The 24,485-nt window shown below is 45.2% G+C and overlaps 1 protein-coding gene across 5 annotated transcripts in view; it reads right to left on the bottom strand.

The window, feature by feature from the left end:
* LOC122542246 (protein phosphatase 1 regulatory subunit 29-like) overlaps positions 1-24,485 on the bottom strand; it is a 407,579-nt gene that overhangs the window by 191,584 nt on the left and 191,510 nt on the right. For 4 of the 5 annotated variants that reach the window (XM_043679788.1, XM_043679784.1, XM_043679785.1 and 1 more), the window contains exon 3: positions 3,752-3,927. The gene's annotated coding sequence lies outside the window, so the exon portion shown is untranslated. Of the gene's footprint in view, positions 1-3,751; positions 3,928-21,399; positions 21,412-24,485 lie in introns of those variants that run through there. The other variant, XM_043679787.1, reaches the window with a different exon arrangement.

Here is a 24,485-nt window from a genome sequence, read left to right as displayed (position 1 = left end):
GACCTTATAGAGGTTTATAAAATTATGAGGGTCATGAATAGGATAAATAGACAAGGTCTTTTCCCTGGGGTCGGGGAGTCCAGAACTAGAGGGCATAGGTTTTGGGTGAGAGGGGAAAGGTATAAAAGAGAACTAAGGAGCAACATTTTCACACAGAGGATGGTACGTGTATGAAATGAAGTGGTGGAGGCTGGTGGAGGAAATGGAAGTGGTGGAGGCTGGTTTAATTGCAATATTAAAAAGGCATTTGGATGGATATATGAATAGGAAAGGTTTGAAGGGATATGGGCCGGGTCCTGGCAGGTGGAACTAGATTGGGTTGGGATATCTGGTTGGCATGAACGGGTTGGACTGAAGGGTCTGTTTCCGTGCTGTACATCTCTATGACTCTATGGCACTGTGTTAGGAAGCACTTGTACACAGAAACGGTGGTAGGGGTTTGGAACTCTGTTCCACAAATGGCAATGGATGCTGGATCAGTTGTTAATTTTAAATCGGAGACACATAAGTTTTCATTAAGCAAAGGCGTTCAGGTATAAACGCCAAAGGCAGGTATGTGGCTTACGCCATGGATTAGCCATGATCTCACAGAATGGTGGAACACGCTCAAGGGGCTCATTGGCCTACTCCAGTTTGTATGTTCCTCCATTGTATTCCAATTTTGACACCTTAGACCACAAGACTAGGAACAAGAGTAGATCATTCGGCCCCTCAAGCCTGTTCTGCCATTCAACAGGATCAAGGTTGATCTGATATTCCTCATGTCCACTTTCCTAAGCCTTGAAGAATCTATCTCTCTCAGTGTTAAATATACACAAGGACTCTACCCCCACAGCTCCCTGTAGCAAGGAGTTCCAAAGACTCATAACCCTCTGACAGAAGAAATTCCCCCTCATCCCAAGTCTTAAATTGGTGCCCTTTTATTCTGGGACTATGCTTTCTGGTCCGAAGATCTCCCATGACAGAAAATATCCTCTCAGCATTAACCCTTAAGAATGTTATATGTTTCAATGAGATCACCTCTCATTCTTCTCGACTCCAGTGAGTACAGTCCCAACCCGCTTAGCCTTAGCTCACAGAGCAATCCCTCCATACCAGGCATCATCCCAGTGAACCTTTTCTGAACTTCCTCCAACGAAATTAAATCTTTCCTGAAAGAAGGGGACCAAAACTGCTCACAGTGCCCCAGACGTGGTCTCACCAGCACCTTGTACAGTCTCAGTAAGACCTTCCTATTCTCATACTCGATATTACAAGGGTCACTATGGGAGGCTGATTGAATAAGCGAAAGGTGCTTGTACCTTTGTTGCATTATTAATGTGAAATTATGATTCGTTCACAATGGTTAATTGTCAGGAACACAATCCCGACATCTTCCTGCCACTATCTCAGTTTGCAGGGCAGGCCCACAATTGGCCTTCCCACTTTGCCAGCATTTGAGAACATTCAGCGGACAATTTATGCCTGCTTAAGGACTTCGACCCACTTCCACGGGTATTAACCCACAGCCCCAGGCCGGGGGCTCACATTTCAAGGAGCATGACAAGAAAATCCTAACGTGTTCACTTGCAGTCTGCAGGAGATGGGCAGAATGGTCACTCATTCAAAGGCACTCAATGCCTGATCTGGGAGACATGAAGTGAGGAGGTGGGGTGGATGGGGCACACTGAAAGCCACTGCTCCCCCTACCCTTGCTGCCCATCTCCCTCACCCTGTTCCCACCTCCCCTCCCCCACTCACTGTGGCCATGTCTTGCTCTGTGACCCCCATCCTACAACCATTCAGCTGGACCTGGGCTCCTTCTGGGTTGGATGGCTCAGCTGGGTGTTATACCAGCAGCAACCACTGTCATCCCAAAGGAGCTGCTGAGTACAGAGAGTTGCCAGCCTCACATTGGCTGGCAGGGAGTTGACCCCAGCGCATTCGATCTAAAGGAGTGGGCCAGACCCAGTAGAGTGTCTAAGTTGCCTGAAATGCAATTGGTCTTCCCAAAAAGGGGCAAGACAGTTGTGTCACCAGTTCATAAGTTTCTCTCCTCCACCCCCCACCTCTTCCCCTCTTTAAAAGGAAAACTAGGATGGCTTGGCAGCTCAACAGTGAGGAAGGCAGCAAGGTTTCTTATTTCTAGAGATTCTAGACTCATGAACATATGCAGTCTAAAGGGGTAAAGGGTCATGGTGCGAGGTTCAGAGGTTGCTCACATGGAAAACTCTTCTGGGTCCTTCCTACCTCCGCAACCTTCTCCAGTCCACAAGATATCCAAAATTGTTCCCCTTCTTTAATTCTGGCCTCTTGAGTCATCTATGTTTCATATCTGGCCACCTTTTGCTGGAACCCAAAGGTCTAGAATTTCATCTTTAAACTCCTCTATCTCTCCACCTCTCCCTTTTGTAAAACCTACCCTTTGACCAACTTCTGGTCATCTGCCAAGATCTCCTCATGAGACCTGGTATCAAATCTTGTTTAGACCTTTAAACCTATACCTCAATGACACATCTTAGGGACATAGTAAAGAGGAGCAGGCGTAGGCCATTCAGCCCCTCAGGCCTGCTCCACCATTCAGTATGACCATAACTGATGCTCTGTCTCAATGACATATTCCCACTTTCGCCCTCTTGATGCCTTTAATATCTAAAACTGCATCAATCTCCTTCCTGATTATATTCAGTGAGCCAACTTCCTAAGACTTCTGTGGTACAGAATTCCACAGGTTGACCACCCTCTGAGTCAAGAAATGTTTTCTCTAATCAGTTCTATATAACCCACCCGTATTCTGAGACCTTGTTCCGTGTTTCTGGACTCTCCAACCAGAGGAAATATCAACCCTGAATCTAGTCTGTCCAGCCCCTGCATGTTTAATCAGATCCCATCTCATTTTTATCAACCCTAATGAATACAGGCCCAGTCGAACTAATCTCTCCTCACACGACAATCCTGCCATCCTTGATGTCAGATGAGCGAACCTCTGCTGTACTCTGTCTACTCCAAATGTATCCTTTCTTGAGTCAGGAGATTTCAATGGCACAGGCTCCTACACTGGCTCAGACCACCATGAAGGCTCTGCCTTCTCAACCTCACCCCTCATCTAAGGTGTGGAGACCCTCAGGTTAAACTCAGCATTTTGAAACTTGCCATCGGGAAAAAGCAGAAGCCAGATGTAAACGGCGAAAGGAACGCATTGCCAAAGCCCCACCCACCCCTTCCCATGATCACCCTCTGCCCCCAGTGGAACAGAGCCTGTGGTAGCCCCATTGGGCTGTACAACCACCTATGGACTCACCCTGAGAGCGAAAGAGAGTCATCCTTGTCTATGAGGGACCGCCGATGATGGAACTCACCACCAATCATCCCTCTCTCTCTCTCTCTAATGAGAGAGCAGCCCTGAGTTCCTCTGGGACTGTGGTGAGTTTATTTTTACTGTGATATGACAACCATTTTGCAAGCCATGTCAATGGTGCCAACAGGCTTCTAACGCTGACTGAGAATTTGTACAGACGTTCATGATCTTTTTTTCTCAATGTCTCCCATAATCTACACCCTGTAGTCAAAGCAGTAGATAAATGTAATATGGGTGATTTCACATAATATAAATGTATTAATGAGTACATCAGAAAACAGGTCATTACAAAGCATGGGGAATTGATTCTGTCACATTTCCCCAGCAACTAACAAGCTCTCAACCATTGTAAACGGTAAATTGCTCATTTCGGCATAACCTCAGAGTTCTGACTCTGCAGCGCGGCACACTAACCTGCACTATGCAGCTCCTGGTCCAGAGTATAATGGAGGGAATGTCCTCACTCCAACGTGCTGCTGAGCTGGAGATCTTTGACGATATGCCATAGAAGGTATGAGACCCAGTTGGATGGAAGGTCTTCAAGGAATCTCACTTGAAGAACAGTATGAATCCAGGGGTAAATTATATAACTGTAAAGGAGCAACAAAGGAGACAAGGGATGAATGAATGAGAAAAAAAACTGCATTTCTATATCATCTTTTATGACCACAGGACATCGCAAAGTGCTTTACAGTCAATGCAGTAATTCCACATGAAGTGTAGTGACTTTTTTTTAATGTAGAAAATGTTGCAACCAATTTGTGCACCATAGGAAAATGGTGGTTTTAATAACACCGTTATGGGAAAGTGTAGTTTTGAGAATATCATAGAACCGTTAGAGAAAATAGTAGGGTTCAAAGATATGCTGTGGATGTGAAGTCATAGCAATAAATTTTCTTTCCATCTGCGTTCCAAGCTCAGGAGTTAATAATGATCATAATAACAGTATTTTGTTCAAGAAACATGTTTGCAGCCTCTGGCTGAATGCCAGTATCAAAACATTCACCTGGAACCTAAGAATCAGGTTCAAAACATGCAAATGGGTAACAAGTATGTACCAACAAAACAGTCAAACCAATTCAGCAGGTAACAGTGATGGATGAGATATTAAAGGAGGGGCAATGTCAAATTAAAATCATATTAAAATGCTAACTAACAGACCAATCCTATAATTCTTCATTGATGTACATATATATTTTACTTCTTAAATATTTGATTGACAACCAGAACAATGAAAGGAGAACAGCATCAAAGACTTTTTTTTATTCACTCATGGGACGCAGGTGTCGCTGGCTGGGCCCAGCATTTACTGCCTCGTCCCTAATTGCCCCTTGAGAAGGTGGGGGTGAGCTGCCTTCTTGAATCGCTGCAGTCCACATGTTGTAGGTTGGCCCACAGTGCAATTAGGGAGGGAATTCCAGGATTTTGATCCAGCAACAGTGAAGGAATGGAGACATATTTCCAAGTCAGAATGGTGAGTGGCTTGGAGGGGAACTCACAGGTGGTGGTGTTCCCATGTATCTGCTGTCCTTGTTCTTCTAGATGAGTTTGGAAGGTGTTGTCTAAGGATCTTTGATGAGTTTTTGTTGGAGATAGCACACACTGCTGTTACTGTGCCTGGATGGTGGAGGGAGTGGGTGCAGTGCCAATAAAGCAGGCTGCTTCGTTCTGAATGGTGTCAAGCTTCTTGAGTGTATTGGAGATACTCTCATCCAGGCAAGAGGGGAGTATTCCATCATATTGGAGAATTTTGTCGACAGCAAAGAACCAAACCGGACAGGCTGCTCACCTCTTCAGAAATGTGCAAAGCCCCTATTAAAGACCATCGTGTCCACGCTGTCGGCATTTTGCTGACTGTGGAAAGACAACCTGCCATGTGAAGAGGTGGCCAGCTAAATCGCAGATAGCCTTCCAGCAGCAGCCTGGGTGGGGGCTGTATTTCTAAAGCAGCATAGGGACCACGGACAAGAATTGCAGACCCGTGATTCCAGAAATGTCCCAGGAAGGAGTTTCACTTCCAGCACACAGCCCTGGGATGTTCCTGCTTTCCACTGGAATTCGCTAAGGCCCAGGTCAGTCATGAGCACTACTCCTGGTCTCACTGCCCAGTCTGCTGACCCAGTGATGAGTGGGTGACCTGCTCAGAGGTGACCTGCCTTCTCGAATGACATTCAATTTCCTGCTGCCCGCAAAACCTGGAGGAGGGAAGGTCCAACAGCCGGACGCGTCTTTCCTGCCTAATCATTGGACTATTGTACAGGTTAAAGGGCGAACTAGGGGAGATGATGGCCTAGTGGTATTGTTGCTGGTTTATTAATCCAGAGAACCTGGCAATGTTCTGCGGACCTGGGATCGAATCCTGCCATGGCAGCTGGTGAAATCTGAATTCAATAAATATCTGGAATTAGGAGCTTAACGGTTGCCATGAAACCATTGTTGGAAAAACTCATCTGGCTCACTATTGCCTGTTGTGAAGGTGTGCACTGTACCTTTAAGAGAGAGTGAACGTGGTTTTGCACTGAGAGCTTGCAGGCACCTGTCATGTGATTGACTAGCAGTCTCAGAGTGTACTGGAAATTGAAGAAAATGTTACATTTGGCTGTAAAGTAGATACCTCAGTTGTTCTGACCACTGGTCGAATCTAACCAAACAGTTTAAATTATGCCCCAGGATACTAAAACCCAATCAAGTTTGAATTTATTGTTTTTGCTAATATCGAACCAATGAGACAATCCGATGTTTGGGATATAAAGAAGCAGACATTTTGCAAGCCAGAGAGAGACCAACTGCCATTGAGTGAGTAACTGCCAACAACACACTCTCTTTCAAAAGTACCTTTTTCATATGAAACATCTTTGCAGCGAAAGTTTGAAGTCAACCCAGGGAGATCTACAGTCAGAGGGAGGCAGACACTGATGACGACAGTGTTTTGAAATTAAGTTGATGTCATTGTAATACGGGTTTTAATCAGAACAATATATTGTTATGGAGTGGGAGGTAGATAATGAGCAGTTAAGAGAAAAGGGGGCTTAGAGTTGCAATTAGTTGTTGTTTAACGTTAACTTTTAGAGTTAAGGAATAAATTGATGTTATTTTTCTTAAAATAGTGGAATTTGGGAGTTCTCTGCCACTCACACTTTAACAGATTAAGAGGTGAAGCGAGCTTTTCTGGGTGTTTGGTTTAATTAGCAGAGGTGTTCACCACTATATCGTGACATATCCTTTGCCATCCTTACCTGGTCTGACCAATACGTGACTCCATATCCACAGCAATGTGGATGACACTCAACTGCCTTTTGAGTAATTAGGGATGGGCAATAAATGCTGACCTTGACAGTGACGCCCATACCTCATGAATGAATATGTTAAAAAAAAACCATGCCTCTAAAAACAGTTATAGCGACGTCAGAACAATGGAGATGGGAGCGGGTCTTGATGAGACCAAAGATGTCATCTCTCCCTCTCTTATCGTTCCACGTATGGGGTTATGTTTAATAATGCCTGCCAATGTTCAGTCCACTCCCAAGAGGTGTCAACTTGACCTTAGTACAGTCAACCCAATCAATAATATTCAGACCTACGTTGTAGTGAAACAAGCACAGAGAGTGCTGGAGAAACTCAGCAGGCCTGTGGAGAGAGAAACCCAGTCAATGTTTCAAGTCTTCCATTACTCTTCCTCAGAACTAATTTGTACTGATGCCGGTTGTGGGATGAAGATTGACCAGACTAACTGCTGTTCAGTTATACTTGTATACCTCGCATGCAGATAGCTTACAATGCAATAAGCTACATGCCTTACCGTGGGAATGAAGAGCAAATGGATGAGAATTATTATAGAGAGCTTCAGTTACCATGAAACTCAAACAGAAATGAATAGAGTTCAATGTGCTAAATCCATAAAGTGCCTCCTGTACAGATTGTAACAAGGGCAGACAGCTAGACACTAAAGAATATGAGTTCCCTGATTGAGGCTGTTAATCTGGCCTAATCAGGGAGCCCTGGCTGACAGATAAATCAAGCAGTTTCAGAGATTCTGAGCCTACGTGTCGACTCTGACAAGGCAGTACCAGAGTCATGGACTCTTTGCCTGTAAATGAAGGGTGACTTGGTGACAAGATACTGGCTTCTGTGGAGTTATTTCACCTCCCAAAAGGTTTCACTAGGAACTGAATTGAAAATATACTCAGAAAGGAGGGGCAGGGGTAAAGATTCGGGGGAATGGATAAAATCGATAGTTCTTTCAAAGGGCCAGTACAGGCTTAATGGGCCGAATGGAGTCTCTCTGTGTCAAATGATTCCGTAAGTCTCATTGCCACGATCACACTGCTCACATACTCAGATGCAAACCTCCCAGACTTAGAGGACAAGGACTGGAAGAGATCATGGACTCTGCCAGGTGTAACAATTGACTTCAAAGTAACTGAGAATTGTCAGATGAGCTCTCAATGACATTGGACATGATGAGGTTGGCTGAATGCCATATTAATCATACATTATATTATTGGGACCATATGGTCCATCTACATGTCCGTACACACTGATTGTGTACAAGTGCTTAATAGATCATGTAATGGCAGTGCAATACCCAGGAGAATAAGTGTGCTTATGTACTCATAATGTTCCATCTGCTGCACTTACAGTTAAAGAAAAATCAAGTGGTCTCTGGGACCCAGCTAGGAAAGAATGGTGTGCAGAATCAATAGTTGTCACATACTCTTGAAGGAAACGCATCGCAATATTTCTTTTCTCTTTGTTGCCTTCTCCTGCAGGTGAAAACTAGCATGCACGTGTTCATTGTAGAGTCAGAGAGTCATACAGCACGGAAACAGACTCTTCGGTCCAACCAGTCCATGACAACCATGTTCCCAAACTGAACTAGTCCCACTTGACTGCGCTTGGCCCATATCCCTCCAAACCTTTCCTATTCAAGCAATAATGAAGAAATCTAGAAGTAAGTCTAGATATAAGCCTGAATCTCAGGAGCAGCTGCAAGATCCATGTTACTCTCAGTCAAGTTTGAGTAGTATAGTGAGGAATAAGATTGGACAGAATAACTCGGAGAAAGTGAGGACTGCAGATCTGAGTCAAAAAGTGTGGTGCTGGAAAAGCACAGTAGGTCAGGCAGCATCCGAGGAGCAGGAGAGCCGACATTTCGGGATGCTGCCTGACCTGCGGTGCTTTTCCAGCACCACACTTTTTGACTTGGAGAGAATAGCCCAGAGTACAAAGGACAGTAGAGTTTGATGTTCGACGCGATCAGTTTTCAGGAGGGGCCAACTGCCTTGTTTTCGATAAAAATCGAAGCTTGACACATGGAACAGGAATGGAGCCTGTATTTGATGTTGCTCAGCTATCATAGAATCCCTACAGTGTGGAAGCAAGCCATTTGGCCCATCAAGTCCATATCAATTCTCCAAAGTGCATTTCCACCCAGACCCATCCCTATTCCTTTGCACTTCCCATGGCTAATCCAACCAGCCTACACAACCCTGAACACTATGAGCCAGTTTTGCATGACCAATCCACTTAACCTGCGCATCTTTAGACTGTGGGCGGAAAGCGAGCACCTGGAGGAAACCCAAGCAGACACGGGGAGAACATACAGACTCCACACAGAGAATTGCCCAAGGGTGGGATCTAACCCAGGTCCCTGGTGCTGTGAGGCAGAAGTGCTAACCACTGAGCCACTGAGCTGTCAGAATTATCTTCAGGCAAGCAGCCTGCATTCAACTATGGATGGCCTAAATAATGTTATCAAATCCAAAGGTTAAATTCCAAGCCAACCTTAGGTCCCTTGAATGAAAAACAAGATAAAAGTTTGTGCGAAGATTTGTAGCTCGGGTGCTCGTTGTTGTGGTTCTGTTCGCCGAGCTGGAAGTTTTTGTTGCAAACGTTTCATCCCCTGGCTAGGCGACATCATCGGTGCCTGGGAGCCTCCTGCGAAGCGTTTCTTTGATGTTTCCTCCGGTGTTTATAGTGGTCTGTCCCTGCCGCTTCCGGTTGTCAGTTTCAGCTGTCCGCTGTAGTGGTTGGTATATTGGGTCCAGGTCAATGTGTTTGTTGATGGAGTTTGTGGATGAGTGCCATGCCTCTAGGAATTCCCTGGCAAGCCAGACAGAGAACCGCCAGGGAATTCCTAGAGGCATGGCATTCATCCACAAACTCCATCAACAAACACATCGACCTGGACCCAATATACCAACCACTACAGCGGACAGCTGAAACTGACAACCGGTAGCGGCAGGGACAGACCACTATAAACACCGGAGGAAACATCAAAGAAGCGCTTCGCAGGAGGCTCCCAAGCACTGATGATGTCGCCTAGCCAGGGGACGAAACGTTTGCAACAAAAACTTCCAGCTCGGCAAACAGAACCACAACAATGAAAAACAAGATACTGCAGATGCTCTAAGTGTGAAAGTCAAACAGAAAATATGGAAATGTTCAGCAAGCCAGGCAGATTTCACAGAGATAGTGTTGTGAAGGTGTCAGGGTACTGTAACTTTAAGAAAATTAAAAGCTAGCAGGACTACCTGACGCCCCACCAAGCGTTCTGAACAAGGTAACAATGTAACATTTGGTTGAACAGCTAACGTAGCTGGGTTGCCTGGATAAACAAATTTGTATTTGGCCAATCGGTTTAAATTATACCCCAAGATACTAAACTCCGTCCAAGTTTGAATTTGGTATTTTGACAATACTAAAACCAATGAAAATGATCCGATGCCTTGTGGTATAAAACTGAAAAAAATTGAACAATTGAAAAATTGGAGGAGAACTGCCAAAAGATCAACAAATGTAGGCTGCTAGTGAGAACTCTCTCAGGGGAACCTGTCTAGAGAAGGAGTTTACACAGAGAACAAACATCAACACTGACCTGGAGAGAAAATCTACAGAGGGAAATACAAAGAGAAAATTCAACAGTTGGCTGGATTTGAAATTTGAATGTTTCGGTAAATCTTAATAGAGGGTTTTATTGGACTAATACTGTAGAGGGGAAGGTAAAAGATAGGTTCGAGAAAGGAATTGTAAATAGTTGTTAATTAATTATTCTCTGTTAGACTTTAAAAAATAAAGTTGTTAATTTTTACTTTAAGTAGTGACTTTGGGATAGCTCTTGGCCTCTCGAATTTTAACATATTACAGCATGGGTTAAATCATTTCTGTGTTGCAGGTTTATATTAGTAGGGGGGGGGAGTTTACCCCGTGTCGTAACTACAGAAACAGATCCAATGCTTCCGACTTTTTATCAGCCTGAGGTATTAACTCTCCACAGAGGCAGCCTGGCCTGCTGAGTGTTTCCAGCATGTTTTCTTCTTACTTCAGATTTCCAGCATTCACAGTATTCTGCTTTTCCCACTCACTGCAACATCTCAGAGATGATCTGCTGTTTTATTTCCTAATTTTCTTTTCTACAGAAAGCTGTGTGCACAGCCCAGTCCGTCACGCAAGCCAACCTCCCATCCCTGGACTCTATCTACACTTCTTGTTGCCATGGAAAAGCAGCCAACGTCATCAAAGACCCCTTCCATCCCCATTATACTCTCTTCCAAACACTGCCATTGGGCAGAAGATACAGAAGCTTAAATATACGTATCAACAGACTCAAGAACAGCTTCTTCCCCCACTGTTATCAGACTTCTGAATGGACCTTCCAAATCTTAAATTTAATGTTGATCTCGCTCTCTGTGCATCCCCTGTGCAGCTGCAACATTGCATTCCTCGCTCTGTTCTATTACCCTACTGCACTTTGTATGTTATGATTTGTCTGTATTGCATGCAAAATACAACTTTTCGTTGTACTTAGGTACACTTGACTGCAATAAATCAAATAATTTATTTCTTTTTATGGGATGCAAGCATCACTGGCTGGGCCAACATTTATTGCCCATCCCTAATTGCCCTTGATAGGCTGGTGGTGACCTAGGTGAAAGTTAGTACTGCAGATGCTGGAGATTAGAGTCAAGAGTGTGGTGCTGGAAAAGCACAGCAGGTCAGACAGCCTCCGAGGAGCAGGAAAATCGATGTTTCGGGCAAAAGCCCTTCATCAGGAAAGAGGCTGGGAGCCTTGAGGGTGGAGAGATAAATGGGAGGGGGGGTGGGGAAAAATGGTGAAATCTACATTGATGCCCTGGGGTTGGAGGGTCACAAGGCAGAAGATGAGGAATTCTTCCTCCAGGCGTTGGGTGGTAAGGGAGTGGTGATGGAGGACGCCCAGGACCTGCATGTCCTCAGCAGAGTGGGAAGGAGAGTTGAGCCACGGGGTGGTTGGTGCGGGTGTCCCAGAGATGTTCACTGAAGCACTGTGCAAGTAGGCCTTCTTGAACCTCTGCAGCACACTTGGCAAATGCATACCCTCAGCACTCTTAGGGAGGGAGTTCCAGGACCCAGTTGTTGTGTCACCATAGTCTTACCAGACCATAGGAGCTGCTCTCTTATCAGAGAAAAGCGACTGGTGGTAATTTAACCTGAGGGCCCGCAGATCTCAGGCAGGGGAAGAGGTTGAAAGGGAGAGTCCTTCATGGTAACCTCAAACTGGTGATGGGAATTGAACTCACACCGTTAGCATCACATCGCTCTGTAAACCAAAAGATCAGCCAACTGCACAAAACCAATTCCTTCCAGGACCCAGCAACAGTGAAGGAATGACAATGTACTACCAAGTCAAGATGGTCTGGAGATTGAAGAGGAACGTCTTCTCTCTATAGGGATTTCTGCTTGCCTCATTTACTTACCCTCTTCACTTTTTATTTCCTTTCTCAATTTCTAAGAAGAAAATAACTCGCATGCAGGCATCTTCTTCCTCAGCTGCTGTCTCCGGCTCCAACCTTTTTCCACATGGCTTCCAATTTAATTCCACCCTTTGTGTTTCAGATCCACCCAGGATTCCAGAATCTCCTTGATGTTCCATGTTCCCATTCCCACCAGCCTCTGAGAGCCACACGCAGTACCATGCACCGTCACATGAACTGCCTAGTCTCTCACTTCAGTAGCACCTACTCACTCCAACTCCAAGTTGCCCAGCTACGCAATCTCGTTTCAACCTTCAACTCAGCTCACGCTTCAATGAGATCATTGTCTCTTTCTTCCAAGTGTTAAAGATTGCAAGCTCTAATAAGTCATAGATACTGGCACCCCTCCAGATCCCTCTTCTCTCTCAGTACCCCCAGACCGCTTCCTTTCTTTTGACTGCAGGCTTCCTGGTTGGACTGAGCACTCTGGGCAATACCGATTTCAGATCAGGCCTTAAGAAACTTCCACATCTTTGATTTTTCTCCATCCAGCTTGACTTCAATTCTTGTTGCCACCTGTCGTGGTACCAACTATTGACTGGGCTTAAGGTCCTGCCGTCAAACCTCCTTCCTGTGCTGAGTCTAAGGGCCTCCCTGATTAACGGTGGTAGACGTGAACCAACATTGAGTCTTAACAAGGAGACTTATGCATGATGCAGTGATAGCAATAGGTAGAAATTTCTTTGGCATATTACATAGGAGCTCAAGATGACACATTTATCTCCATCAGATCCTTCTGCTAGACTCCTCACATTACCATCCAAGACATTTTTAAAATTCATTCACAGAGTGTGAGCGTTGCTGGTTGGCTTAGAATTTATTGCCCATCTCTAGTTGCCCTTGAGAAGGTGGTGGGTGAGCTGCCTTCTTTTTTTTAAGATTGGATTAGATTTCTTACAGTATGGAAACAGGCCTTTCAGCCCAACAAGACCACACCGACCCTCCGAATGGAGAAACCCACCCAGACCCATTCCCCTTGACTAATACACCGAACACTATGGGCAATTTAGCATGGCCAATTCACCTGGCCTGCACATCTTTGGACTGTGGGAGGAAACTGGGGCACCCGGAGGAAACCCACGCAGACACGGGGAGAATGTGCAAATTCCACACAGACAGTCGCCCAAGGCAGGAATTGAACCCAAGTCCCTGGGAGCTGTGAGGCAGCAGTGCTAGCCACTGAGCCACTGTGCCGCCCCCAGTCCATAGAACTGCTGCAGCCCATTTGCTGTCGATTGACCAACTCTGTCATCAGGGAGGGAGTTCCAGGATTTTGAGCCAGGGACACTGAAAGAATGGGGGTATACTTCCAAGTCAGGATGGTGAGTGGCTTGGAGAGGAACGTGCAGGGGGTGGTGTTCCCTTGTATCTGCTGCCCTTGTCCTTTAACATGGTGGTGGTTATGGGTCTGGAAAGTGCAATTGAAGGAGCCTCAGGGAAATGCCTGACAGAATCAGATTGTATGGAAGATGATAGAATGTCGAACACTAATCCCTTCGGAACCATTCCCTTATACAACATCTCTCTCCACCACCATCCCTTTCTCCTTACCATTCTGCTATTACCGATCTCTCTCTCTCCATCTTTATTTGTCTCTCCTTGTTTATCACAGTTTACCTCATCCTTTCCCCTTCCTCAGTTTGATTCTGTTGCTTTCCGTCACAGCAACAAATGACTCAGTGCCCTACAAGACAATTGATTTGTTTGTTCGCTACATTTTATTCCAGTTATTGAAGTAGGTAATTTGTTGTCCCAGCCACTGACAAGCAGTTGATAATCTGTCGATATGTTTCGTAGATTGGTAGCTTTATCAACTTCGGATGAAAAATCCTGGACTAGCAACCATTTGAGAATTTCCTAACATTTGCTGCAGTATGACAAATGCCCAATGACAAATTCAAATACTTTGGAATGGAGCGAACATCCAAGAAACAGAGCATTTTAAATTAAAAGGGTTCATACTTAATTCCTGGGCAAAAATGGAAGGAATAAGACAATTACCACTGACAAAATAGTCAGAGGTAAGGTACAAAACAGTCCCGATGCAGGGGATGTGGAGAACAAAGCCTTGCAATCAATTGCAGAGCAAAAAAGCCAATTAAGTGTTAACTTTTAGTATCTACATCTGGGGGAGGGAGGCAGGGGGAATAAAATGTTCACATTTACCACTTAAGTAAGAGACTTTCCACAGCGAAAATGAAGACTGCCAAAGACTGAGTGGAAGTTTTGCTCTGGTAGCTAATCTCCCAACCAGTAAGGGTGAAAATTGCAACCTCTGCCATCTCCGAGCTGAGAATACTCACTACGACCCTTTCCACTGCATCAGTGAATCACAGAAACTGAAAGCATGGAAAGAAGCCACTCGGCCCATTGTGCAACTGCTAACACTTTGATAGAGCCATCAGACTGTGTCCCACTTCCCCAGGTTTTGCCTGTAAACCTATCAGTCCATCTTTCTCAAGCACTTACCCAGCATTTACAATGCTTAATGGAATCTGATTTCAGAACCTTTTTAGGCACAGCATTCCAAATCTATCAGAGAGCTCTGAATGAAAAAAAATACTTCCCTTTCGTACCTATCTAGATCTTTGGCGAATGTTTTAAATTTGTGATCTCTGATCATTGATCCACAGAGAATTGTTCCTCTCTATTCAAATGTCTTCAGTCATTGAAAACATCATGTAGGTCACATCTAACATTCTCTGCAGAGCAGTAGCAACTTCTCTAAGCATTTGTCATCCTGAAGTCCCCTGGTCTGTTCCAGATAGCCAAAGGATGAATGATCAAACCCAAGCCTCGTCTGCAAGTCTTTATTTCCAGAGATACACATTACAAATAAACACCTCCCAACCCAACCATTATAGCTTCAGTCTGCAATACAGGGGAACACAAACAACTCACTGATACGTTCATTACCTGAATACAAATAAGCACTGAATTAATATTTCCCATTTGTGATAAAATCTTGGTAAACCTCCTCTACACTCTCATTAGATCTTCACCTCTCTCCCAAAGTGTGAATTTGGGAATTGACCAGCTGAGGCCTAACAAATGTAATTGCAACAGAACTGGACATTAGGACAAAGGCCTATTGAAGGATGACCATCTTGTCAGGCCTGGCCTTACCAAGTTTCATTGGAAATCTACAGAATGGGGCGACACGGTGGCTCAGTGGTTAGCACTGCTGCCTCACAGCGCCAGAGACCTGGGTTCAATTCCTGCCTCAGGCAACTGCCTGTGTGGAGTTTGCACATTCTCCCCGTGTCTGCGTGGGTTTCCTCCGGGTGCTCCGGTTTCCTCCCACAGTCCAAAGATGTGCAGGTTAGGTGAATTGGCTATGCTAAATTGCCCGTAGTGTTACAAGTAGGGGAATGGGTCTGGGTGGGTAGCTCTTGGGAGGGTCAGTGTGGACTTGTTGGGCCGAAGGGCCTGTTTCCACACTGTAGGGAATCTAATCTAATCTAATAGACCAACTGCCATTGGGTTGTGGGAAATACATGGTCTTCTCCCAGTTTGAGATGTTTTGCTAATTGCTCCTGGTTGACAGTGGTTCTCTAACTTTCACTCACTCACTTACTTTCTGGGTTTGTGTGATTCCCGTTCGATGTTTTTCCCCTCTTTGTTGATATTAGCCCATCAGGCTCAGCGCAATGACAGGAAATCACAAATCACCTCAAAGCCAATGAAATACTTGTGCAATAGAAACCTTGGCAGCCAAATTGCAGACAGGAAACTCCAATAAGGAGTCTTCCCTTACCATCAGCTGTGTTCCCTTACCACCAATTCAATTTGTAATTGGCTGAATCTGAACCAGAGCTTTTGCGACCTCAGGGTCATCAGCTTTCAATTGCAGACTTGACTCATCTCTAACACTGCATACTTCCTCCTCCATAGTACTGCCTGATTCTACCCCTTCCTCACCTCTTCTACTGCTGACTCCCTTATATGGGCGGCACGGTGGCAGAGTGGCTAGCACTGTTGCCTCACAGCGCCAGAGACCCGGGTTCAATTCCTGCCTCAGGCGACTGACTGTGTGGAGTTTGCACATTCTCCCCGTGTCTGTGTGGGTTTCCTCCCACAGTCCAAAAATGTGCGGGTTAGGTGAATTGGCCATGCTAAATTGCCCGTAGTGTTAGGTAAAGGGGTAAATGTAGGGGAATGGGTCTGGGTGGGTTGCGCGTCGGTGTGGTCTTGTTGGGCTGAAGGGCCTGTAAGTAATCTAATCAAATCTAATCTGCACCTCTGTGGATACCACACTTCATTATTCTAGCCAATCGCCACACTGCCGTCCCATATTATATCCTCTGTAAGCTTCAGGTCATTGAAAGCTTTATTGTCAGTGTCGTCACTTGCACAAAGTGTCATGCACAAAGAGATGTACAGTATAGAAACAGACCCTTCAGTCCAGATCGTCCATACCGACCAGATATCCTAACCCAATCTAGTCCCATTTGCCAGCATCTTGCCCATATCCTCTACACCCTTCCTATTCATATCCCCATCCAGGTGCCTTTTCAATGTTGTAATTGTACCAGCCTCCACCACTTCCTCTGGCAGCTCATTCCATACACGTACCACCCTCTGCGTAAAAAAGTTGCCCCTTAGGTCCCTTTTATATCTTTCCCTCTCACCCTGAACCTATTCCCCCTAGTTCTGGACACCCCGACCCCAGGGAAAAGACCTTGTCTATTTATCCTATCCATGCCCCTCATAATTTTATAAACCTCTATAAGGTCACCCTGCAGCCTCCAAAACTCCAGGGTAAATAGCCCCAGCCTGTCCAGTCTCTCTCTATTGCTCAAACCCTCCAACACTGGAAACATTCTTATAAATCTTTTCCGAGCCCTTTCAAGTTTCACAACATCTTTCTGATAGGAAGGAGACCAGAATTGCACGCAGTATTCCAACAGTGGCCTAACCAATGTCCTGCAAAGTCACAACATGACCTCCCAACTCCTGTACTCAATACTCTGACCAATAAAGGAAACCATACCATTTCACCATTCTACTGTGCTTCCTGGTATACATGGGTTTGCATAATGGCTCAATTTCAAAATTTTCATCCTTGCTTTCAAATCCACCCATGGTCAAGTCCCTCTCCACCCTTGCAATTTTTCGAGCCCTCCAAGACATCCATGTTCCCTCATTCTAGCTCCTTGAGCAGCCCCAGTTTATTTTGCTTCACCATTGGTGGTCATCCCTTCAGCGACCTGGGCTCCAAACTCTGAAATTCCCTCCCAAAGCCTTCCTGCCTTTCACATTCCTCCTTCAGGACACTCCTTAAAGCTTACCTCTTTGACCAAGCCTTTGGTCAACTACCCCTTGTGTGGCTCAGTGTCAAAGTTGCTCAGTTACCACGTTCAGTGACGCCCAGCCTATGGAGGAAGTAGACAGTCTGCCAGTAGGATGTGACAGTGCATGAAGATGAAGTATTTACACCAGGTCCCATGGCCTTGCTCACCCATGTGCAGAGTGGAGCCTTGCCACAACTGGTCTCATGATGCACATTGTCAAGTTTGATTTTGTCACAGTATATCACAGCATGGCTGGTCTGACTGATAGTCCCCGTTCTCTGAGTCTCAGTAAATCACCCTTGCTTCAGCATTGTGTCTGCATTTGGCAACGAGCGAGCAGAGGAACAATCCCAACAATCTCCAGGACCTCGTGACCTCATTATAGGCACAAGCTATTGATTCCTGTTATACTGACACCACACTTTGCCTTCAGATCTTTCAGCCTTGGTGCATAGGTAAATATATTACATAAATAGAACAGATAACAGAGAACAGTACTGCACAGATTTCCTCTGGATGCCCACGCAGACAGGGAAAGAATGTGCAAACTCCACACAGACAGTCTCCCGAGGCTGGAATCAAACCCGGGTCCCTGGCACTGTGGGCCATCATGCCACACACTCTTAATACTATGCAGCCTCCCAACTCAGCTGATCCAATCTACTGAGCAAACTGACCCCCACTTCCAGAGGTAAAGACTTGGCATTTGCATTGCACTTTTCATCAATTCCAAAGCACGTGTCAGCCACTTTTGAAATGTAGTTACTGTTGTAATTTTCAAGCGATGCAATCCAATTTGCACGCAGGAACCTCTTGTAAGTGACAATGTGACAATGGGCATGTAACCTGTCTTTGTACCGTTGATTGAAAGTTAACAAATAGTTAGAATGTTAAGGATAATTGCACGGCCTTTATCTCACAGTCCAAAGGTCAACGCAGGTACAGAAGGTTGGCCATGCTAAATTGCCCAAAGTGTCCAGGGACATTCTGGGTAGGTGGATTAGCCATGGAAAATTGGGGGTAGGGGGTTGGGCTTGGGTGGGATGCTGTTTGGAGGGTCAGGTGTGGGCTGAATGGCTGCTTCCACACTGTAGGGTTTCTATGATTCTGAGAATCCCGATAAGCTGTGTGATGGAAAGAAATTGAAGCCTCTGCCATTCATAGGTCCAGGGTCCAAGCTGCATGCTTTTTAAAAATGACTCTTGCTACATCGTGATTTGAGTGCTGCAGCAGTCCAAAAGCTAGTGCTTCCAAATCAACCTATTGGACTATAACCTGGTGTTCTGTGATTTTTAATCTTGCTACATCACCATCGACCAACTGAGTGATCTACAACACAACACTCACCAACTGGTCAGGTGTTCAACTTCCCCAGTTCTAATACCCCATTGCAAAAGAAACAGGGATAGAATCCAAATAATTGGAACTGTGTGACCTTTTTCAATCTCCATTAAATAATTGAAAATAGCCTACACAATGGCTTCTGCTCTGGCAAAGACATAATCTTCAATTTCTCACCATTGTTCCCAAATCCTTCCCTAGTTTTTGTCCCTTCCTAACTCTGTAATCTCCAGCAGAGGTCGACCCACCAAGGTATCTGCGCACTTTGCTCCACCATTGGTGGCCTTGTGAAAGCATCAAACTCTGGAATCCTTCTCTGGATCAGTGGTGCTGGAAGAGCACAGCAATTCAGGCAGCATCCAACGAGCAGCGAAATCGACGTTTCGGGCAAAAGCCCTTCACCAGGAATAAAGACAAAGAGCCTGAAACGTGGAGAGATAAGCTAGGGCCACATTGATGCCCTGGGGTTGAAGTGTTCCGAGGCGGAAGATGAGGCGTTCTTTCTCCAGGCGTCTGGTGGTGAGGGAGCGGCGGTGAAGGAGGCCCAGGACCTCCATGTCCTTGGCAGAGTGGGAGTTGAAATGTTGGGCCACGGGGCGGTTTGGTTGATTGGTGCGGGTGTCTCGGAGATGTTCCCTAAAGCGCTCTGCTAGGAGGCGCCCAGTCTCCCCAATGTAGAGGACCTCCCTGCCTCTCTCACCCTCCTTCTCATCCTTTCAGATGCTCCTTTTTCAAGCTACCTCTTTTGGATAATGCCAGTAAGAATATATATTAATAGATATATTTTTTGATTAAAGCAACGCTGGTTACCTTTGAACGGGATTTTGGTCACCAGCTCTAATTAATGCAGCTCGGTATCAAATTTTATTTGCTGATTTCCCTCTCAGAGGGATCCTGAGATGTTTTACCACACGAAGGCGCCACATAAATGCAAGCTGTTGCTATTGAAGGGGCTTAAGAAATCGGACGAGGGAGTGTAAAATCAAACAGTTTTCATTCTGACCTGGCAGGTTTGTGTTCAAAGCAGAGAAACAAATACATAAAACCAAATTCCTCAACTTTAAACGTCAAAATCTTGCCTTTAATAACAGCGCTTGCTAAAATGTGTTCCAAATAGCTGGAGGGCCTTCTTGTAAAATACGTTTTCATATTTATTTAATTTATTCATGCTTTTATAATAATGCCAGTGAGAATTTATATTAATATAGCTTTTTTTAATTAAAGCAAAGCTGTTTACTTTTGTTCCAATAGATAAAACTGACCCAGCGGTTTTGAATCTCTTAATATGAGAGTGGCTCACACAATGAATTAGCTAGAGCCGGGAGCATTCTGAAGTCTATGTTGAATTACACAGGAGAAAGGTCCTTTTATTGCTCTTTGAATTTGACTAAACATGGCATATAAATGGTAATTACATGAGCACACCCCCGACCCCAACCCAGTGGGGTCGCCCCGCAATGTTAGCAAATGGATGTCATCACAGGCCCAGCTCCAAAACAGGAGAAAGTGAGGTCTGCAGACGCTGGAGATCAAAGCCGACCCCAACCCAGTGGGGTCGCCCCGCAATGTTAGCAAATGGATGTCATCACAGGCCCAGCTCCAAAACAGGCCTACAAATTCTCCCAGTCAAAAAGTGTGGTGTCGGAAAAGCACAGCACTTCAGGCAGCATCCGAGGAGCAGGAGAGTCAATGTTTCAAGTATGAGCTCTTCACCAGGAGCGGGCTATTGTGACAATGGACCTGTTAATTCTCTCAGGAGACATGAGGTCTGCAGACGCTGGAGATCAGAGTCGAGAGTGTGTTGCTGGAAAAGCACAACAGTTGAGGCAATATCCAAAGAGCAGGAGAATCGACATTTCAGACCTGATGAAGGGCTCTGGCCCGAAGTGTCGATTTTCCTGCTCCTCAGATGCTGCCTGACCTGCTGTGCTTTTCCAGCAACATACTCTCGTGTTAATTCTCCTAGTCCTGCAGGGTGCCATAATAATCGCAGCCATCGGCAATCACTGACAAGTGGGATTAGCATAGATGGGTTAGCGCAGACCTCTACTGTGCTGTACGCCTCTGTGACCACATGTCATGGCTTTCCTGCGTCAGTCCCGGGTTTCACATCCCAAATCCCAACAATTTCCCAAAGCAGAATTCAAATCTCCCAGTTTTCACTCTCTCCGTGTGTGTGTGTGTGTGTTGGGGGGGGAGGTGGGGGGTTGCAATCCGTGTGAAACGCTGCCCTCCTCCAATCATACAGCTTTCCACATAACAACCCACATTACCCTCACCATTCGCCTGATACTCCTGAATGAGCTGCCACTGCCTTTTCACCTCTGGCAGTTCTGTTGTTGTTCAGTGTCTTTCGAATGGAAGAGGGTCACTAACTGCAGCTGGACCTTTAACAGCAGATGTGATTGAATGACCTCTCACCCCTGTCTGTTCCCACCCAAACCCCAGCACCATCCCCTCCACACCCACTCTCCAAGATTCCTGCCATTGGTCACCCAACACATCCATCATCATGAGGCCCCTCCCTCTCAATCAGTCCTGGTTTGGACTTTTGAAAGTCTAGTCACCAAATTCCAGTCACAGGACACTAAAATCTCCCTTAGCCTTGCATTTCTTGTGGGCTCAGGGATATAACCTGCTTCAATTAAGCTGGAATTGAAGCCTGCCTTCTCATAACTGGGATCAGAATTTATTTCGATGAGGAATCTATTTGATGAAGGACTTTTTGCCCGAAACGTCCATTTTCCTGCTCCTCGGATGCTGCCTGACCTGCTGTGCTTTTCCAGCACCACTCTAATGTAGAATCTATTTGAAAACTCAAGTCCAGAAAACTTCTGAGACTGAAAGGAAGAGGATAGAAGACAAGACAAACTGCAAAGTCATAGCTTGTTCATGTCAGAACTGGGAATGGGTAAATTAATCACTTACTGAAGCTCATTTAATGGTCGAAATATGACAAGTGAAATAAGGGAGGTAACAAATTCCACAAGTTTGGAAAAATAATGCAGAGATACAGTAATCATTGTGACCTGATAGCAGATTCATTAGCACGACAACACATCCGTGAAAGGCATTAGCTCCTCAAACAGCTGAAACAAGTCTATTGGGCCAGCATAATGAATGGGGACATGGTGGTCCAAATAGCCTTCTCTTTTGCTGTGGTTCTATAGCAAGATTTATTTTGATGATGAGTGTGGTGTACAGAGGCTGGTTCCAGGTGAAAATGCTGGGTATTTCTTTATGGACTGAATTGAGAAAAACACAGTTTCAAAGCCAAGGATGTTTGGAAGATTGTTGCATGTTTTGAAGCAGGTATTCTAATACACATTGCAAGCACTGTTTACACAGCTGCTTGTTCAAGCAACAGGACATGGTTGAGATGAGCTACAGCCAAGGGTGTGCACAAAGGGAGCTTCAGCTCTCACAAGGGGTGGCTCAGTGGTTAGCACTGCTGCCTCACAGCACCAGCAACCTGGGTTTGATTCCAGCCTCGAGTTACTGTGTGAAGTTTGCATGTTCGTCCTGTGTCTGTGTGGGTTTCCTCCAGTTTCTGATCAGTATAGGAGCCTTGTGTCTCTGTAAAGAGGAATATCTCAACTTTTTTTCTAGTCTTCTTCTCCTCTGTTGGCCATATCACCATCTGCTAATATCTCAGAATCCTTCTCTGAACCTCCTTTTTGATGCACCTTTCAAAGCTACCTCTTTCGGCTGGGTTTTAGTTTGCCAGCCCTAATTAACACAGCTTAGCATCAAATTTTATTTGATGATCTCCCTCTCAGAAGCACTTTGAGATGTTTTACACAAAGGTGCCGTATAAATGCAAGCAGTTGGGGCTCAAGAAATCCGACAAAGGAATGGAGATGAAACAATTTTCGTTCTGATCTGGAAGGTTCTTGTTTGAAGCAGAGAAACCAATACACAAAAACATGGTGGCTCAGTGGTTAGCACTGCTGCCTCACAGCGCCAGGGACCTGGGTTCAATTCCATCTTCAGGTGACTGTCTATGTGGAGTTTGCATGTTCCCCCTGTGGGTTTGCTCTGGTTTCCACCCACAGTCCAACAATGTGCTGGTTAGATGAATTGGCAATGCTAAATTGCCTGTAGTTTCTGGGGATGGGCAACTTAGGTGGATTAGCCACAGGAAATGCAGAGTCACAGGGATGGGGTGAGTCTGGGTGGGATAATCTTCAGAGAGTCAATGTTGGCCTAAACGGCCTGTTCTACAAAATCCCTCAGCTTTAAACATCAACATTTTGCCTTTAATAATAGCACGGGCTAAAATGTGATCCAAAACGATTGTAAAATAATAACTTAACTAATACATTTATGTGCTGATAGCTCATAATTGTTTACCTGTAGCCGAGATCAATTTACTTGTGTTAAATAGCAATTTTTATTGAGTACAGAAATGCAGTCTGAGCTTTCTACCAACCTGGGCCTGAAAGTCAGGTAAGTTGGAGAATCCTGCATAGTTTTCGAAATCTTTACCTTTTATGGTGACTCAGGTAACAGCAGGGCTTAATTTCCAATGTGCTACTCCAGGAAGGAGTGAAACAGGGCTCTGACAAAGTTTTAGTGATAACGTGAGGTTGGAGAAGCTGGAATTGTACATTCTGGAGCTAAGGAGATTGAAGGGGGTTTTGTTCGAAGCGCATAAGGTTATGACATGTTTAGACAAGGTGAACAAGGGACGGAAGTTCCCATTAGCACAAACGTCAGGAGACAGATTTATGTTTTTTGACGCAGGGAGGATGTGGGAATAACTGTAGCAACAGCTTAGGACTCACCACCTCATGGAAAAGGAGATGATCAATGGGACCAATGTGGGATGGGCTGCCAGAGGAAATGGTGGAGGCTGGTACAATTGCAACATTTAATAGGGATGGGTATATGAATAGGAAGGGTTTGGAAGGATATGGGCTGGGTGCTGGCAGGTGGGACTAGATTGGGTTGGGATATCTAGTCAGCGTGGATGAGTTGGACCAAAGGCTATGTTTCCGTGCTGTACATCTCTATGACTCTACGACTCTATGATTTCAATATAGCTGAGCCATGTGCTGATGGGATGGCTCCAAGGAAAGCTAGCATGGAGTCAATGGGCTGAAAGTTCTCCCTCTGAGTTATAAATGACTCCATAACCTGAATTTTCATAACAAATAAAAGTTCCTCCTCCATTGCCATCGTGACAGTCAAGGCAAAAATCTGGAAAACTAACCCCCAAAAATATGGCAACTATAATTTTCTTGGAGGGGCTGGGGGGTGAGTGGGGGCAGGTTCCAAATTGCACATCCAGGGTTGATGGAGGCACATGTTAAAGTCCAGTTGTCTCGGTCTGATTGGATTCTCATTAGAAAACATGAGTGTATAAAACAGATCTGACCAAAGCAGGTTTTATATTAGGTAGAGTCCTTCGGAAAGGTAAGGTAGCCCTTAGGATACAATCCAGGGGAGAAACTTTCTCAGAGATAAGGTGGGGTATTTAAAATGAGACAATAATATGCGTTAAACATTAAACTCTGGAGAGAATAAGAAAGGAGATGGAAATGTGTTGCTGGAAAAGCGCAGCAGGTCAGGCAGCATCCAGGGAACAGGAGAATCGACGTTTCGGGCATTAGCCCTTCTTCAGGAATGAGGACAGTTTGTCCAGCAGGCTAAGATAAAAGGTAGGGAGGAGGGACTTGGGGGAGGGGCGTCGGAAATGTGATAGGTGGAAAGAGGTCA

Source organism: Chiloscyllium plagiosum, chromosome 39 (genome assembly GCF_004010195.1).
Source record: "Chiloscyllium plagiosum isolate BGI_BamShark_2017 chromosome 39, ASM401019v2, whole genome shotgun sequence".
Classification (NCBI taxonomy): domain Eukaryota; kingdom Metazoa; phylum Chordata; class Chondrichthyes; order Orectolobiformes; family Hemiscylliidae; genus Chiloscyllium; species Chiloscyllium plagiosum.
This window is presented reverse-complemented; position numbering and strand designations above follow the sequence as displayed.